Consider the following 7,127-nt stretch of genomic DNA (forward strand, 5'->3'; position numbering starts at 1 on the left):
TAACATCAGCCACTTCTTTTCTGCTTGAATTACAGCAGGGTCACCTACAAGCCTGAAGCCCTCTAAGGTTTACACACTTTACATTCACAAACTTGGCTCCCCCTATTATGACCACAGACTGACTGCAATCCCCTAGTCACCGGATAATCAGGCATGTTTTCAGCAAGACCTTTGCAACCTTTCTCATTGGTGGAAAGATTATTTGGAGTATTTAGATGCCATACTCTTATTGATGTGCAAAGAAGATCATGTGCTGGTGGGTTATAAACCTTCATTTATTTTTTATTATCAGTCCCATGTTCCAGAGAAAGAAAACTAGAGGGAACCAATAATAATGAGAATTTAGCCATATTTAATTTAAGTTACTGTCTGGAATAATATTTGTAGATATGATTTTTTTTGTTTTTAAGTGGAAATGTGGAACACTTTGATTTATTTAATTTTGACTCTTTTATTAATAATTTCTTATCATCTCAATATTCTATAGGTTTTAATGGAATTTGAAGATATTACTGTTGCAATTTGTTAAGACATGAAACATTAAACATTAAGGGACAGCCATACACAAATATCCTTATTTTGTCTACTTAATAGCTTGCAGATGACTGTCAATCCATTCGTAAGTACTGTGTCCCTTACCACAGTGAATTGTAAGTTAACTGAAGACATGCCCTTTCTCAGTCTCAAACTAAATAACAATCAGTTATAAATGTTTTATACCGATTGTGGGACTAGTTTTAACATGGTAACATTTAGTCTTGGTCTTTTTATTTAACCAAAGTCTGCACATACCAGTCTATACATTTCAGGAATTGGATTACCAGGGCTTTTCCTGTTCACTCCCATACCATTTCCTAGCAGAATGGCTCTAATGTTAGAGTGTCTGATATAGTATATAGACTCCCTCTCTAGTTACCAAGCTGTCTCTATGCAACCCTATCCCAGAGGAGGGTGTTAACAGGGAGCTCAGAATCCATTAGGGGCACAGATTAGCTATATTATCACTATTGATAGGAGAAGAGCCTGCGTTAATATTGTTGGCAGATATTGAGACATCTTTGTTTCAGTGTAACCGCATATGTCACACTGATGATCTGTTATGTTTAAAAATCCTATCACTGTTTCAATTGTGTCCTATCACTGGAAATTGAGCTTAATTGTCATATTGTTGCCCAAATCCTATGATTATACCATATTGTTGCTACATTTGTTTACCTCTTTCCTGTGTAATTGTATTCTTCACTGATAATTGGAAATCCCTTATAATGCTTACTAATGTCCTCATTTGGATAATAAGCTGCACTATGCCAATGTCTCACTAGATAGAACTGCATGTTTGCTTTCAATCTCATATACAAACCACAGTCTGTGTCCTTGGGCACCCCTTTTCTCCCATCTTTCAGCAGTACCTGTGTCTCTACAAGTTTCTCATTGCTCATATTTTGTTCTCATTGTGTTTTGGCTGTGGTGATGACACTTGATCCTCTCTGTTCTGCTCCCAAAGGACATCTGGCCTTTAATGGCAGAATTGTTAACAGAGTAGGTGCTGAAATATTTACCTATTGCTGGGTCTGTATAATGGTGTTTTACAGATTGCAAAAGAAAATGTGGCTTGGGTCATGGATAATAATTCTGTATTAATGAATATGTGAACATTGACATGGAATATTGCTGTAAAATATGTGATTTATGTTACTATGAATAATGGTATTTTATCATTACATGAAGTTCTGTAGAATGCCATAGTACTGAAAAATGTTAGGAATAAACAGAAGCAAATTCATAAGAGTCTTAAAGCTGAAGTTTTCCTTTTTAATGAAATCTGTTTTATTGTTAGTTGACTTAAAATTACATGTTTCATCTGACATGAGTAGAGATGTGTTAATGCTAATTAAGTTAATAATAGTATCCAGATATCCCCAATGTTATGTCCTGGCTAAGCTGGTCCAGACATTGAATCTGCAAAACTAGTAAAGCTTGATTATACTCTGGTGAATCTAAGGCTATGGTAGTTTTTCTGGATAAGCTGGTGATAAGGTAATGTGTTGAGGGCAAATTGTGTGACATTTTATCATGTTTATTTCACCAGGGTTACCTATACCTGTTGCGTTTTATTTTGTTTGCTGTGCTTTCTTGTACATGCTCCTCTTTTGTTGTCGTATTTGTGTATTTACTCAACTCACACTAGGGACAAGCCACTGTGGAGACCTCACCAAGAACCTAGGCAAATGCTAGCATCCAACTGGAGTCTATCCAGCCAGACAGCCACAAGCTAGCCTGCCACCTGGATCACCACAGTGGTTTGGCTGATAAAAAGCATCATGCCTAATTGGTTTCACCACTTTTGGAAGTGCTGGCCTATTCCTGTCACGCCTACAGGTGAAAGCTACACGTGCCAAATCTGGCATCGCTGTCACACTCTCAGACTCACCCACAGCTCTGTTCAACCAAGGCTTAAAAAACATCCATCTCCTTAGCGGCCTAACTATTGGGCAGCATAGCCTCCCAGAGTGTAGCTGTAGGCCTGTAGCCAGAGTTCACTGGTGGATTGGCAAACCGAGAGTTGTGCCAATCTGAGGGAAGAGGGACAAAGGGTTGCCAGGGCATGAAAGCAGGGGTGGGCTACAAAGGCAAGGTCACACTGGGAGCTGTTGAGGGATTTGGTGTGTTTTGGATAGGTGGGGGTTTTAAGAAAGTTTTTTTTTTATCGCCTTACTCTGTAGCAGAGCAAAAAGAACTGGCTGGGCAACTGGTAGCCTGATCTACCCTGTTCACCATAAAGCATGGAAGGCTGAAGGAAGCTCATTGTGTGGCCAGGAGGGGGAGATGTTTTCTGAGAAGGTTTAAGTTACCTTAAGGGGGCTTGACATTGTTGAGGAAAGGAAAGAAAATGAGGGCAAAACAACTGCTTGGCGTTGGATGCATCAAGGGGGTTTGGATGAAAATTAAGATATTGGATGACCCAGGATGACTTTTCTAGCATACAGGGTCAGGCCTGGTGAACCTACCAGCAAGCAACTGCAGCATTAGTGCTCTCATCTATGCTTGAGTCCTTTCCCACGGAAGCTGCTCGATGACTCCAAAGGCCCTCGTTGTACCCGCTGACATTATGGTAATTCAGTCAGCCTGATTCCAATCTGCCAGGTTTGGTTGGCAGGTGGTTGATGGGGCTGACAGTTTGCGATTACATTTTATCAGACACTTGACTCCAATGCCCAGACAGTGGAGTTAATGCTTATCACCAAGCTCATAGCCATCTCTTGTTCTTGGTGGGACTGAAACTTTGTAAAGATTTGGTTGTAAAGATGCAGGATTATCTCAGCTGAGTTGACCTATTCCACAACCACAATGTTTCTGTTTGTAGGTGTAACATGAAGTAGAATGAGGGACAAATAAAAAAAAAACCAAGACAGAATGATAAACCCTGTTAGTAAGTAATTACAACGGCAGAAGGAGATGATGGTGAGAAGATAAGGATTGCTGTCTCCTTTTTGTCCTTATTCACTCTTTCTTCTGTATCTGGTCATTCCAGCACAAGATGATTCAAGTGTCCAACAGTCAGTCTGGGACCACATTGCACTCTTTGTCAAATTCTCGATGTCCTTGTTATGCACTAGTTTGGTTAAGAGTATGGTCTGCATTTACACAACAAAGCAACAAGGTGTAAAAGAACCCTCCGCTGGGACCCCCACATTGGTCACAGGGAATCTGGGGTCTGCGTCCGTCCAGTCGGCTTTCACACATCCTGCCCCCCTCTGGTATCTAGTTACGTCCACTGTCCTCCTAGAAACAATGGTGAGTCTGACTCAGATCTTGCTCCCATCTCCTTCCCAGACCCTATCACTGTGGATGCACCAATGATTTCCCCCCTTTTTGTCCATATCTCACCACTGCATCTATGGAAATGAGCCCCATTTGGAGATCAACCCAGGGTTGAGTGAGCTGTTGCAAATGAGGCTGTCCTTAATTGGTGCAAGCAGGCCAGTAAGACAGGAGGGGGAGCACTGATTCACTCACTCACACACACACATGGAGTGTCTAAGTGGATTCATGTTAATGCGGTAACCCAAGCTCTTCTCCTTTTTTTAAATCAAATAAAGAAATGTTTTTCTGCCGTGTTTTCTTTTGTAAATAAATGCCCCAAGGGTGGGCTGAAGAGCCCCAGAAGAGATGCAGTGGACTGTGCACTAGCTATGGAGAGGGCTGCTATCTAGGGAATTGGAGTTAGATCCAAAGGCCTGGCATTTTCTTCAGAAATCCTCTTTGTGCTTACGGCTCTAGTTTCAATATTTCCCTTCAGTTACTTACCAAACGCCACCTTTCACTGGTCCTCAGCTCTACCCCCTTCCCTCATCCACTCTTTCTTCACCATTCTGCACTTGTTCTTTTTTTTATTCGTTCCCTCTTTTCGAAAGTCTCAACCCGACTCTCCATCCCCACCCCTCTCTCTTTCCCTCTGACTCTCCTATCCTCCCCTTTCCTCCCCCCAAAAAAACGATCTCAGATTAACTTTAACACTATCCCTGGTGCAAAAGGTAGCGCCTGCCTCTGATGCGTCTCCCTTCAGTAGATCCGTACAGGGAACCCACTCTCTCACTTCTTCTCCGTCCTCTCATTCTGGGATCACTTTCTCCAGACTTTTGCTCTTTGAAATCAAGCGTACCCTGAAGCAAGGATTGGGCCGTGTTTGCCATTCTTGTCTTTGGCGGTTGTCCTGTGGAATTGGACCAGCACAGCACTCTGTGTGAGTGGAGGATTTAGGAGGGTTTTTCTGGGCTGTCTCCCCCTCCCTTTTCTGCATCCAAGAGCAGAGCCCCTCCGCTCTTGAGACTGTGTTGATGGTACCCACTTGGATGTGACTTAGAGGCTGATGCACAGGTGACGTGCTGAACTTCCGTCCTATGAAGGCAGGTGAGTGCTGATTTCTGAGTTGTGGTCTTTTTTTACTGGAACGTTGTGTTGTGTTTTGTTTTGTTTTCTTATGACAAATTCGCTGTCTTTCACTCCTTGTCAGTTTCTCACAAGTGATGTTCAGGTGCTCTCTGCCTCTTTTACACCTCTCTTCTCTCTCTTTGTTTTGAAAACACACTTTGTGTGTGAAAATGTAAATGATAGGCTTTACCTGCCAATCGGTGCTAAGAAATTTTGATAACATCTATCATTGTTATTAATGCCAGTCGTCAGACAAGGCAGCTTGTTTGAGATCGGTTTCTGATAGGTTAGCCAAATGAACTCAAGTCTATGTAATGTGATGTGGAGAGCAATGGATTTGCCTTTTGGCATCTCACACAGTATCTCATGGTTCACTTGGGAATCCCATCAAATGCCAGTTTTGTCTGTGCTTTGGTTTCATGACGGAAGATGTTATGCAGGACATTGTCTAAATACATAGGCTCTCTTCAGGAGACTGGATTTCAGCTTTGGAAGGTGGATATTTTTTTCTCTTTGGCAGTAGAAAGAAATGGTACACTTCCTTTTTGTAAGACTGCGACTTGAGTATTCGTTCCTAACGCAAGCAGCTTGAATTAAAATTTTAGGTTGTTTCCATGGAAGTTTTGAAATGCTTTATTTGATAAATTATTGCTGATTTTGTTAATGAAAAAGTCATTTTTCTATTTTGTTTCTCCTTCATTATTATTATTTTTTATTTCATTCATTTATTTTATGACTGCTTTTTTAATAAATTATAATATAAAAAAATGAATTATACTATCTTTACTGTAGGATGGTAAATTACATTTTCTTCCTCTGGATAATTTTCTTACTGAGGCAAAGGTATATCCACAGGTAATCATTAAGATTCCACCATTGTGTGAAATATGACAAATTTAATTAGACTATTAATTAGACTGCCATGTTTTGATTAATGGAGCTATAATGTAAGCTTTAATTTATTCATATTAATCTGACAACATCATTCTGGATTTGTTATACTGTAAAAAACGTACATACGTACAAAATTAACTATAAGAGAAAAAAAACAATTGCATTGCCATGCCTAATACAAATAATTGATATAACATATATTTTCATGTCATACACTCTACATATAAGTCATAGACTAATTATTTAATCAGACACTAGAATTTTTGCAGTATTTTGCTTTTGTGTTTACACAAATATCACAGTATCGGTTTAGGTTTATTTTGAGGCAAGCGGAACGTTTTCTGTGGAAACACCCTTAAGACTGGGAAATAATTTGGATGAATCAGTTTTACTTACTATTGCTTAACTGTTTTGTCATTGCCCTTTCTGAAAGACATTTGGTGCTCCTATTCAAAATATAGGTCTACCTAAATTAAGTCCGGAGTGACAAAGTAGTTCTAGTTTTACCATCAGAATCATTTTAGGTCATTATCATTTCCGTTCCGGATTTGAGAAGATGTCTGTTTATTTTGGCACACTAAGGCTGGGTGAATCTAAAGGGAGTGAAACCCAAACTTCTGCCCCTCAGGGTTGCCGTAAAGACCCTGGCAACTCAAGCCTGCTAAATTAAACCCATTAGCCTCACTGTTCACAGTCCTCTCTCTGATGCCAACAAGTCATAGAACATAAACACTTTGTAATGGACCCTTCAGACGATGGATAGGAGCAAGGCAAGTTCTCCCAGCCGCGGGCTTACTGGCACTGTGGAGGCCTGGAACTGCATCACCATAGCCCACTCACACGATAGTTCTGGAGAATGTGATCCCAACACATTGTTCCCCATCACATAATAGAACCTTTTCAACTCAGGGCGAACAGGCCCACCATGGAGAGGGAGAAAGGGGGATAATGCCCCCATGGGAGACCTGGGAGACTGCTCTTTAAACCAGGGCAGATTGGAAACAAATGCAACTTGGCCTAGTTGTTAATTTCTTTAAATAGGCTTATTATCATACTAATATTTTTTATGAAAATGGTCAAAATATTTTCATCTTAAAATAACTGATGTTTGGAAGGCTGGTGCCAATAAAGTATACTCTGATATTTTGTGATGAATATTTTAATTCACGTTCTTCATATCTTTTTTCTTTAATTGTATTAATATGTGTCTTGTTGTATTTATATGTGTGCGCTAGATGCTTCATTAACAAGAAAATTGTCTTGTGTATGCAAGCACACTTGGCAATAAAGCTCTTTCTGAT

Source organism: Phoxinus phoxinus, assembly GCF_949152265.1.
Source record: "Phoxinus phoxinus genome assembly, chromosome: 3".
Lineage (NCBI taxonomy): Eukaryota > Metazoa > Chordata > Actinopteri > Cypriniformes > Leuciscidae > Phoxinus > Phoxinus phoxinus.